Below are 13,116 nucleotides of genomic sequence, written 5' to 3' on the forward strand. Positions count from 1 at the left end.
GGGAACTTTTTTTGAATGGGGAGTCTATGGCAGCTATACCAAGGAAAGACACTAGGGACACCAAACTTGATACACACGTGTAGGGTGACGAGACAATCACGCACACCAAGTTTGGTGTCTCTAGCACTTACGGATCGTGAGTTATTAAAAACTAGAGGATCGCACGACGTGCGATCGCGGTTATATCCCCCATACCTAACCCTAACCAACCGCTGGGGGATGGCCCGTGCACCTCCCGCCCCGTTTCGGGGACGGGTTCAGTTTTCTCCCCCTAACCCTAGAGGATCGCACGACGTGCGATCGCGGTTATATCCCTTATACCTAACCCTAACCCTAACCCTAAACCCTAACCCTAACCCTCACGTGATATATAACTAAGATCTAACCCCAACATCAGTAACCCTATGCCTCATCCCAACCCCGCCCCCTTGTGGACACGCCCTGTATTGCACTCGCTTGGTGAAAATGAATGGGAAGTCAATGGCAGCTACCACTTCCGGTGGTCGTAGGAAGTCGTGGGTGGTACCGTTGGATCGGGCGTCCCTTGAAACCCCTAGGTGGAGCTTGGTTCCGAGTCGATACGACCTTCGGAACAAAAGTTATTCACGAAAAACCCTCTCGACCCCGCCCCCTTGTGGACACGCCCTGTATTGGTGAAAATGAATGGGAAGTCAATGGCAGCTACCACTTCCGGTGGTCGTAGGAAGTCGTGGGTGGTACCGTTGGATCGGGCGTCCCTTGAAACCCCTAGGTGGAGCTTGGTTCCGAGTCGATACGACCTTCGGAACAAAAGTTATTCACGAAAAACCCTCTCGACCCCGCCCCCTTGTGGACACGCCCTGTATTGGTGAAAATGAATGGGATGTCAATGGCAGCTACCGCTTCCGGTGGTCGTAGAAAGTCGGGGGTGGTACCGTTGGATCGGGCGTCCCTTAAAACCTATGGGCGGAGCTTAGTTCCGAGTCGATACGACCTTCAGAAAAAAAGTTATTCAAGAAAAACCCTATTTTTTATCTTTTTCTTTTATTTTGAAAACTAAATTGAATGTTTTCGTTGTAGCCACGCCCTATATAAGGACAGCAGTGACTGAACCACATTCAGTTCCAAGCTGGAACTCGAAGAGACAACACCTCCCACCCCTCCCTATAAATTACTATAGGGTCCTATAATACTTGCATTTTCTCATAGTTTTCCATGTTTTTCTATGATAAATAGTGTTTTTCTATTTTAATACAGTTATCTGACTATCTAACTCTATACATGACCCAAACTCTAACCTCAACCACTCCCTTACTGGTGCCTGAACTCAACCGAGTCACTGCACTAAGTGAAATTTTCACAATTAGTCAAGTAAAGTTTTGAAAAAAGTGCACTACAAGTAGTGTCCAATCGACTCCAAATGGCCTGAAACGTGCTCCTAGACACTTTCTGGGGGAACTTTTTTGGGCGTGGCACTTTTTTGGGAACTTTTTTTGAATGGGGAGTCTATGGCAGCTATACCAAGGAAAGACACTAGGGACACCAAACTTGATACACACGTGTAGGGTGACGAGACAATCACGCACACCAAGTTTGGTGTCTCTAGCACTTACGGATCGTGAGTTATTAAAAACTAGAGGATCGCACGATGTGCGATCGCGGTTATATCCCCCATACCTAACCCTAACCAACCGCTGGGGGATGGCCCGTGCACCTCCCGCCCCGTTTCGGGGACGGGTTCAGTTTTCTCCCCCTAACCCTAGAGGATCGCACGACGTGCGATCGCGGTTATATCCCTTATACCTAACCCTAACCCTAACCCTAACCCTAAACCCTAACCCTAACCCTCACGTGATATATAACTAAGATCTAACCCCAACATCAGTAACCCTATGCCTCATCCCAACCCCGCCCCCTTGTGGACACGCCCTGTATTGCACTCGCTTGGTGAAAATGAATGGGAAGTCAATGGCAGCTACCACTTCCGGTGGTCGTAGGAAGTCGTGGGTGGTACCGTTGGATCGGGCGTCCCTTGAAACCCCTAGGTGGAGCTTGGTTCCGAGTCGATACGACCTTCGGAACAAAAGTTATTCACGAAAAACCCTCTCGACCCCGCCCCCTTGTGGACACGCCCTGTATTGGTGAAAATGAATGGGAAGTCAATGGCAGCTACCACTTCCGGTGGTCGTAGGAAGTCGTGGGTGGTACCGTTGGATCGGGCGTCCCTTGAAACCCCTAGGTGGAGCTTGGTTCCGAGTCGATACGACCTTCGGAACAAAAGTTATTCACGAAAAACCCTCTCGACCCCGCCCCCTTGTGGACACGCCCTGTATTGGTGAAAATGAATGGGATGTCAATGGCAGCTACCGCTTCCGGTGGTCGTAGAAAGTCGGGGGTGGTACCGTTGGATCGGGCGTCCCTTAAAACCTATGGGCGGAGCTTAGTTCCGAGTCGATACGACCTTCAGAAAAAAAGTTATTCAAGAAAAACCCTATTTTTTATCTTTTTCTTTTATTTTGAAAACTAAATTGAATGTTTTCGTTGTAGCCACGCCCTATATAAGGACAGCAGTGACTGAACCACATTCAGTTCCAAGCTGGAACTCGAAGAGACAACACCTCCCACCCCTCCCTATAAATTACTATAGGGTCCTATAATACTTGCATTTTCTCATAGTTTTCCATGTTTTTCTATGATAAATAGTGTTTTTCTATTTTAATACAGTTATCTGACTATCTAACTCTATACATGACCCAAACTCTAACCTCAACCACTCCCTTACTGGTGCCTGAACTCAACCGAGTCACTGCACTAAGTGAAATTTTCACAATTAGTCAAGTAAAGTTTTGAAAAAAGTGCACTACAAGTAGTGTCCAATCGACTCCAAATGGCCTGAAACGTGCTCCTAGACACTTTCTGGGGGAACTTTTTTGGGCGTGGCACTTTTTTGGGAACTTTTTTTGAATGGGGAGTCTATGGCAGCTATACCAAGGAAAGACACTAGGGACACCAAACTTGATACACACGTGTAGGGTGACGAGACAATCACGCACACCAAGTTTGGTGTCTCTAGCACTTACGGATCGTGAGTTATTAAAAACTAGAGGATCGCACGACGTGCGATCGCGGTTATATCCCCCATACCTAACCCTAACCCTAACCCTAATTAGGGTTTGAACCCTAACCCAGCAGGCTGAATTTGGAATTTGGAAGGCTGAATTTGGAAGGATTTTAATAAATTCCAGAATGCAACTACAGGCTATCGGTTAGGATTTTCATAAACTACGGCTAACCCTAATCTTGGGAAAAATAGTTTCGTGTTTCTAGCTTTTTCCTACTATGAGATATTAATTTTTTTAAAATTTCTGTAGTACCTAATATGACAATCACTGAAATGGGGGTGCTCTAACACCTTTTCCACTTGAACCAGGGTTTTTCAATCTTGAATCTGGAATTCTGATTTTCAATTTGGAAGACATACTTTTCGCCACCAGGGGGCACAGTTAGAAAATTTCAATTTGGGTGCTGCAATTTGGAAGTTCAATTTGGAAGTTCATTGAAAATAGCAGTACAGTTTAAGGCCACTTTGCTGGAGTTGGAATTTGGAAGTTGGAAGTTGGAAGTTGGAAGTTGGAAGCTGGAGTTTGAATTTGGAATTTGGGTGTGCTCAATTTGGAAGTATATTAAAAATTGATTTTGATATATAGTGTCATATGCTGGAGTTGGAAGTTGGAATTTGGGTGTGCTCAATTTGGAAGTATATTAAAAATTGATTTTGATCTATAGTGTCATATGCTGGAGTTGGAAGTTGGAAGTGTGCTCAATTTGGAAGTGTATTAAAAATTGATTTTGATCTATAGTGTCATATGCTGGAGTTGGAATTTGGAAGTTGGAAGTGTGCTCAATTTGGAAGTATATTAAAAATTGATTTTGATCTATAGTGTCATATGCTGGAGTTGGAAGTTGGAATTTGGGTGTGCTCAATTTGGAAGTATATTAAAAATTGATTTTGATCTATAGTGTCATATGCTGGAGTTGGAAGTTGGAAGTGTGCTCAATTTGGAAGTATATTAAAAATTGATTTTGATCTATAGTGTTATATGCTGGAGTTGGAATTTGGAAGTTGGAATTTGGAAGTGTGCTCAATTTGGAAGTATATTAAAAATTGATTTTGATCTATAGTGTCATATGCTGGATTTGGAATTTGGAATTTGGAATTTGGAATTGTGCTCAATTTTGAAGTATATTAAAAATTGACTTTGATCAATAGTGTGATATGCTGGACTTGGAATTTGGAAGTTGGAAGTTGGAATTTGGAAGTACATTAAAAATCTCCGTTCGCCTACCTGGACCCTTTTCAACAATCCCCTAGTTCTTTGATCCTGTTTAATTTTTATACTAATGCAAATTTTAAATGATCACGTAATGGGAAACACCCATCATAATGCGATTGTTTTCCAAATCATGTAAACCCCTCCCACACCCCCCAATTTTACTTGATCAAACTGAACCAAGGATGCAACCCCCTATACCCAACCATACCACTTACATGACCTCCCCACAAAAATATTTCGTAACGGACTACTTCCAAATTCAGCCTCCAAAATCCCACTTCCAAGTGGCCAACTGAAGGTGAAGCTGTACTTCACTAAGACCGTGGCGAAGCCCTAACTTTTCCCCACTTCCAGCAGGGCGTTGTGGATTATCCACCACCTGCACCTGTTGATCGCAGACAGGTCTCCCAGCCCCCATGTATATAGTTCATCTTGTGTCTTAAGTTTTTTGTTCATCACAAGTCTTTGTAAATAGTTCCATTTCATGTATGTTTTTTATTTGTTAACTTTTCTTAGGTATAGTTTTAGGTATTGTTTCTGCTGTTTGTATATATTGTATGTATTTAATGTATATAGTTACACTTGTTAATGTATATAGTTACACATCAAATTACCTGACGCTGATCCCCCTTCCAAATTCCCACTTCCCACTTCCAAGTGGCCAACTGAAGGTGAAGCTGTACTTCACTAAGACCGTGGCGGAGCCCTAACTTTTTCCCACTTCCAGCAGGGCGTTGTGGATTATCCACCACCTGCACCTTCTGTTGATCGCAGACAGGTCTCCCAGCCCCCACTGTATATAGTTCACCTTGTGTCTTCCATTTTTTGTTCATCCCAAGGCTTTGTAAATAGTTCAATTTCATGTATGTTTTTGATTTGTTAACTTAAGTATTGTTATGAATTTCACTATGAATTAAGGTATGTATTGTATGTATGTTTCTGTTTGTATATATTGTATGAATTTAATGTATATAGTTACACTTGTTAATGTATATAGTTACCCTTCCAAGGTGAAGCTGTACTTCACTAAGACCGTGGCGGAGCCCTAACTTTTTCCCACTTCCAGCAGGGCATTGTGGATTATCCACCACCTGCACCTTCTGTTGATTGCAGACAGATCTCCCAGCCCCCACTGTATATAGTTCACCTTGTGTCTTAAGTTTTTTGTTCATCACAAGTTTTTGTAAAAAATTCCATTTCATGTATGTTTTTTAATTGTTAACTTAAGTATTATGAATTTGACTATGAATTAAGGTATGTATTGTATGTATGTTTCTGTTGTTTGTATATATATCATATGAATTTAATGTATATAGTTATCCATCACACTATCCCTTTATCCCTCAAAGCCACCCTGTGAGTTGGTTTGTGTGTTGTTTGTTCTGGAAGGATGCAGTTTACTGAAGATCTTTTTTTTCTATTTTGTTTTAAAATGTTTGTCACTGTGACATTTGAGAACCCCGACCACCCCATTCAAAAGTGTGCCAAATGTCAGAATATGACATTTGGCACACTTTTGAATGGGGTGGTCGGGGTTCCCTAATGTCAAACATTTTCCCAAGTGTCACCATGGGACTTGGTGGTTCTGGTACCAGCCAATGTCTCCCAACATCCCACTTCCCACTTCCAATTTCCCACTTACTTCCCACTTGCAACTTCCCACTCCCAACTTCCCACTTCCAAATTCAGCCTCCAAATTCAGCTTCCAAAATCCCACTTCCAAATTCAGCTTAAAAAATCCACTTCCAAAATCCCACTTCCAAATCCAGCTTCCAAATTCCACTTCCAAATTCCAACTTCCAAATTCAGCTTCCAAATTCAGCTTCCAAATTCCAACTTCCAAAATCCCACTTCCAAATCCAGCTTCCAAATTCAGCTTCCAAATTCCAACTTCCAAATTCAGCTTCCAAATTCCACTTCCAAATTCCAACTCCAACTTCCAACTTCCAAATTCAGCTTCCAAATTCCACTTCCAAATTCCAACTCCAACTTCCAACTTCCAAATTCAGCTTCCAAATTCCACTTCCAAATTCCAGCTTCCAAATTCAGCTTCCAAAATCAGCCTTCCAAATTCAGCCTTCCAAAATCAGCCTTCCAAAATCAGCCTTCCAAATTCAGACTGCCTTCCTTTTGGAAGCAGGTTTTTTTTTGCTAACCAAATGTCCTAGAAAAAAAACAAAGACATCTCCTGAAAGGTCGTGACCTTGGGAACAACATATGTCAAAATCACAGCCCTGGGACAAATACATAAAAAGTTATAGGGTTTTGAAAGCACTTCCAACTTCCAAATTTAGACTGCTTCATTTTGGAAGCGGGGACAGCAATGTCCTAGAATAGTGTTTCTCAACGGGGGCGGTACCGCCCTCCAGGGGGCGTTCAGAGAACGTCGGGGGGCGCTGGAAGCAATATATTTGAAAGGGGGGCGTTGAGGTGTTCTTGGGGGGCGTTTGTTTAAGGCGAGTTTACACCAAAGATTCACGACGAGACGAGTTGAAACTACTTGCAAAAGAATGTGGTCTGCAACATTCTAAAACCTGCCAGTTTACACCAATGAGACGACGGTGTATCGTTTCCATACTTTTTACTTCAGTGTTTCTGTCAACTTTCTGTAGCGCAGCTTCATGCTGCCTTCACGGGAACGGGACGTATTATCTATAAAATTTCACCAACATGGCGTTTACTGTGTCACTTCAGGAAAATGGACGCTCTCTTCCTTGGTATTCCCCGTGGAGGAAATTAAGAGTTTCTTCCTCTTGAAAGCATTCATTTCTCCCGAGGATAACGCTGTGTTATTGCCGTGGTTACAAATTTACAAGAGGCATTTTCCACTGTCGGACTTCCCCGTGAAAGCATCTTAGCGTCTAGCATCCAGACACACACTATAACACTATTCAATTCAAGTGGCTTTATTTCACTATAGCGCCCAAGAGCGCCCGTCATTTTTAAATTGTTTAAAATGCACCAAAAACTGAAAATCAAGTTATCAGCTTTGTTTCAAGTTGTCATCGATGACCCGGAGCCGGAAAATGTATCTTGTGACACTGAGACGTTTGATTTTCCCCGGTTTAGTCGTCCACCGGTAACGTTAGATCTAAAAATGTCTTCGCCGGCTACGCGTCACGCTTTTAAAACCTTCTGTAAGCTGTCAGATTGTGCTGTGAGACAGAACATGACCCGCCGTATGTAGTGGAAAGTTACGAAGGCATTGTGAGTTTAAGTCTTTTGATCGAAATCGCTTGTTCTTGCTCGATAAAACAAGACATAAGATCACCTTCACTAAACAGCGGGACCTACCTGGCTCTCACCGCCGGAGACGGACGCTGTTTTTCGGGAGGCAGTACGCTGAAGAGTCGGTAGGAGGACTGACCGGGTTGCGGCGACTTTTATCCATATAACGTTAAGTTTGGCAACTTTTTCCATATTTGTTTGGCGACTGTCTGATCTTATTACTGTGTGGGTTGAGGCGCTGGAGGTTTTGTATGGATTTTGAAAGCTTATCGTTAGCCAAGATAGGAAGGATCTGTTTTGTTGTCTGTGAATGTTGACACTTAAGTAAGGAGACGCCCTGAATCGCCTTGCCATGTATTTGGTACCAAATTAAAGGGAAAGTTGTGTTTTTTTAAATGGAAAAACTTGTGATTGTTAATTTCTTTTTATTTTTGAGATATAGCTGTTTGCTTGGAATGAGCAAGAAAATGCTGATTTAAGTGAGAATTCCCAGTGAACTGCAGCAACATTCTAGAATACTGGGGTCTTCATCTTTAATAAGTCTATGAATAAAAGGAAATGTGAAATCCCAAAACATGGGACATTTACCAGGTTTAATTTGCCTGGAATAGCACAAAATAATGTCAGACCAAACTCCATTCAAAAATCTGCTAAATTAATTCTGCCCTATTTAATGTCAAAAAGTTACATGCTGCATAATATGTGACATAGGCAATGTGACATATGTGACCCGCGCAAATCTGTTATTTGGCATTCAATGACATGCTTTTTAATGATATAACACAGAATAATAATCATACGAATACTACTACTACTAATAATAATAATATAATAAGAATATAAATAAAGAATAAATATAAAGGCCTAATATAAATATAATAAATAATAATAATAATAAACAGGATAATAATCAACATTAATATTCAGGGAAGACAATTAGCCTACATTTTATTTGATGGGGGGCACTAAGGGACTTGGATAAAGGATAGGGGGGCGCTGGCCCAAAAAAGGTTGAGAACCACTGTCCTAGAAGAAAGACAAAGACATTTCCCGAAAGGTCGTGAGCTGGGGAACAACATATGTCCAAATCACAGCCCTGGGACTGATAATTTATAGCGTTTGGAAGGCAATTCCAACTTCCAAATTCCCACTTCCCACTTTCTCCCAACTTCCAACTTCCCACTAGTCACCTTGTGTCTTAAATTGTTTTTTCATCACAAGGCTTTGTAAAGGCTTCTTTCGTAGGCAGCGAAGGGTTTTGGCCAGGAGACGACTTGATTGCAGGAACGTGCTCTCACGTCATCTTCTTGGAGCCGTATTCTCTTCCAGTCCACTTCTGCAGGTCGGTTGCGCGCAAAAAGTTAGATTGCCGGATACACAAACAGCTAATCTAATTCTTCTGGATCCCAATAGTGTAATGGCGAGCACTAAACAGCAAATTGAAGACTGTCTACCCAACAGCCAGACAAAGCTAACCGCTACTTCTCACCAAATTAAGGTGAAACTGTACTTCACCAAGACCGCGGAGGAGCCTTTGAACTAACTAGGGTTGCAAAGGGGTGGAAAATTTCCGGTAAATTTCCGTAAAGTTTCCGGTTAATTTCCATGGGAAGTTAAGCTGGGGAATTTTGGAAATATTCCAAATTGGAAACTTTCCATGGGAATTATGGGAATTAATGGGAATTAACTGGGAATTGAGGGTAATTTAATGGAAAGGTATCATATCCAAGCATAAATATTTGTTTTAAAATGTTTGTCACTGTGATATTTGGGAACCCCGACCACCCCATTCAAAAGTGTGCCAAATGTCAGAATATGAGTGTCAAATTTCTTACATACTGACATTTGGCACACCTTTGAATGGGGTGGTCGGGGTTCCCTAATGTCAACCATTTTCCCAAGTGTCCCACTTCCAATTTCCCACTTACTTCCCACTTGCAACTTCCCACTTCCAAATTCAGCTTCCAAAATCCCACTTCTAAATTCAGCCTCCAAATTCCCTCTTCAAAAATCAGCCTCCAAATTCCCACTTCCAAAATCAGCCTCAAAAATCCCACTTCAAAAATCAGTCTTCCAAAATCAGCCTTCCAAAATCAGCCTTCCAAAATCAGCCTTCCAAATTCAGCCTTCTAAATTCACAACAAAGACATTTCCTGAAAGCTCGTGACCTCGGGAACAACATATGTCAAACTCAGAGCTCTGGGACATCCGCATCAAAATCTACGGGGTTCCAAATTCCTTCCAATTCCTTCCAAATTCGCACCTGTCAATTGAAGGCCTCAGACCTTTTTACGACTACTTTAGGGGGCCCCGCTCGACCGTTTTAAGAGCTATCCGCACCAAATTTGCAGCCGAGCTAGAGGGCCATGGGCACTACAATAGATTTCAAACTCAGACAGATAGACCATTTCCTTGAAGATGTTGATGACATCCAAATTCAGCCTGCTCACCTCCAATTTCAGCCTGCCTTCCTTTTGGAAGCGAGGCAAAATGGCGGTAAAAAAGGTCACAGAAAAAAAACAAAGACATTTCCCGAAAGCTCGTGACCCCAGGAACAAAATATGTCAAACTCAGAGCTCTGGGACATCCGCATCAAAATCTACGGGGCTTGGAGGTCACTTCCAAATTGACACCTAAGTCAGTTGAAGGCCTCAGGCCTTTTTACGACTACTTTAGGGGGCGCCGCTCAGCCATTTTAAGAGCTATCCGCACCAAATTCGGCGCCGAGCTAGAGGGCTGTGGGCACTACGACATATTACAAACTCAGGCAGATAGACCCTTTTCTTGGCCTTCTGGAGGGGGTGAAAGGTGCTTCCAACAGGCAGCTTGAATGCATTGAAGGCCTCAGGCCTTTTTGCGACTACTTTAGGGGGTGCCGCTCGGCCGTTTTAAGAGCTATCTGCACCAAATTCGCACCTGAGCTAGAGGGCCATTGGCACTACGACATATTACAAACTCAGACAGATAGACCCTTTTGTTGGCCTTCCGGAGGGGGTGAAACGTGCTTCCAAAAGGCAACTCTGAGTCAATGGGCCGAACCTTGACCCCGCAGCTTTGGGGTCAAACAACGTTGCAAATACACCAAAATCGACAGGCGGATCCTCAACGGGGCCGTTGACAATCCTGCAAAGGAATTTGGGCTGAAAAATTTTCCTAAAAATTTTTTGGCTTTCTGTCTGAAAAATCACTTCAAGATGGTCTTAGGAGCTATGACCCAAAGACCCTTTGGGTTGGGAGGATGTGAAACGTAAATTTTGTCGTAGGCCCAAAAGGAAGGTATCGCTGGAATCGTCTCGGCCAGGGGAGTAACATATCTTGGTCCCGCCCCCCTGGGTGGCTCCACCCCTGAGAAAATCAGGGAAAGGGGGCGCCGAGAGGCCGACTTTGAACCTTAATAACTTTGCGAAAAAAAAGGCCTATCGACACAGGACCGACTGTTTCGGAAAGCTCTCAAAGAGTTCTTTCCAGGACATGGCACCATCAGTGGGGGGCGCTGTTTCTCGAAATAGAACCGCAATTTCGCCCACTTCCTAAAATGATAGCTCAAATCCGACTCCATAGCAGTGTTTGCCATCCCCAAAATAGCCCAGAAACTCATTTTGGGTGAAATTTATGGTGATTTGCTGAAGAATTTGATGACACCCAAATTCAGCCTGCTCACTTCCAAATTCAGCCTGCCTTCCTTTTGGAAGCACCAAATTCGCAGCTGAGCTAGAGGGCCGTGGGCACTACAATAGATTTAAAACTCAGACAGATAGACCCTTTCCTTGGTCTTTTAGGGGGGGTGAAAGGTGCTTCCAACAGGCAGCTAGATTGCATTGAAGGCCTCAGGCCTTTTTGCGACTACTTTAGGGGGCACCGCTCGTCCGTTTTAAGAGCTATCCGCACCAAATTCGCACCAGAGCTAGAGGGCTGTTGGCACTACAACATATTTCAAACTCAGACAGATTAAGTTTTTCTTTGGCCTTCTGGAGGGGGTGAAAGGTGCTTCCAACAGGCAGCTAGATTGCATTGAAGGCCTGATCGTGGCTGGTGTGCGTTGGGCCACACATACGATGACGGCCGCTGAATGTGACCATCCATGGAAAAAGGGTTACTCACCCACCAGGAGTCCGGTTTACCTCAGTCTATTAGCAGCTGAACGGCGGCTCCTCTCAGGTTTCTTGACAATCGATGAGGAAGGTCTCTCCTCCCTTGGCGCCAGAGATGCTGCTGGGCTTTGTCTGATCACCCAGTGTGCAATCGGATCTCCCCCCATGCGTTGTCTGGCTGATGATATCCACTAGGGTGCTAGTTGACGGTTAGCACCAAAGCTAATGAAGTCCAAAGTCCACATGTGCAAACTTAGCGATAGCGTGCAGTTAGCTTAGCTGTTAGCTTAGTGGAAACTCAAACTAAACTTCGACACTGAACACACTGCATTGACTTAACATAGCAGCGTCTGCAAATCACTGTTTCACAACTTCAATATTACACTTATTAAAGCGCATTGATAGTAATACACTGAATTTCTGGAGCTTCTCTCCGCCCTCACACCGAGAGACGGCAGTCCAGTGAAAACCAAAACTACGAACTCCTCTCACACACCCTTGCTTCACCCTCTGTTGTTGTTCTCCCGCCCCCCAGCCAATGGTAGCTAAGGAACTTGACGTTGCCTCATGACTGATCAATAAGAGGTAGAATACAACAAACAGCATTATAGGATGTGAAATTAGAATAAGCAGGCTAGTTTGTAACACTTCCCCACGTGTAACCAACTGTACCTTTCAACCGAACTTCTTATGCTGCATTCACTGTCATCAGTAAATTACACTACTCCCCCATGTAAATGGTTACAGACATTTAAACACTATATTACATACACACAGAAAACGGAAAATATCCTAGGATTTGTGAACAAAATAACGCAGGGGGTTACACACTCATTCATGCATTCATCACTTCCAGACTGGATTACTGCAACAGCGTCCTCTATGGTACATCATCCAAAATCCTCAGAAAATTTCAACACATCCAGAATTCTGCAGCTCGTCTGCTCACTCACTCCTGTACCTGCGACCACATCACCCCCCGTCCTGCAAAAGCTCCACTGGCTCCCTGTCCCACAGCAAATTCAATTCAAACTCCTCCTCATCACCTATAAAGTCTCCACAACCTGGCTCCCCCTGTCTGACTGAGCTCCTTCACTCCCCCCCCCCCACCAGGACCAAGCACTGGACCTGGGGCGACAGGGCTTTCTCTATCGCGGCTCCCTCCCTCTGGAACTCTCGCCCAAAGGACATCAGAGACTCTTCCTCACTCTCCACATTCAAGAAATCCCTTTGAACACACCTTTTCAAAACTGCTTTTAATCTCTAACTCTCTTTTGGCTTCCTGGCCTTTTATTAGGGCCCGAGCACGACATTGTGTGAAGCCCTATTGTATTTCGTTCGTGGAATTTCTCTTTTTTTTTTCTTAGGCCAAATAAATCGCACTTTTGAGGGCCTAAACGTGCTCGAAAAGTTGTGAAACTTTTCGAAACACACGCGTCAGAAGTGGTGAAAAATTATATATTTTATGGGTCTTGCGCATTGGC

This window comes from Centroberyx affinis, unplaced genomic scaffold (assembly GCF_046629955.1).
Source record: "Centroberyx affinis isolate AG114_WGS23_722 - 3 ecotype Tasmania unplaced genomic scaffold, CSIRO-AGI_Caff_v1 ptg004109l_1, whole genome shotgun sequence".
NCBI classification, from domain to species: Eukaryota; Metazoa; Chordata; class Actinopteri; order Beryciformes; family Berycidae; genus Centroberyx; species Centroberyx affinis.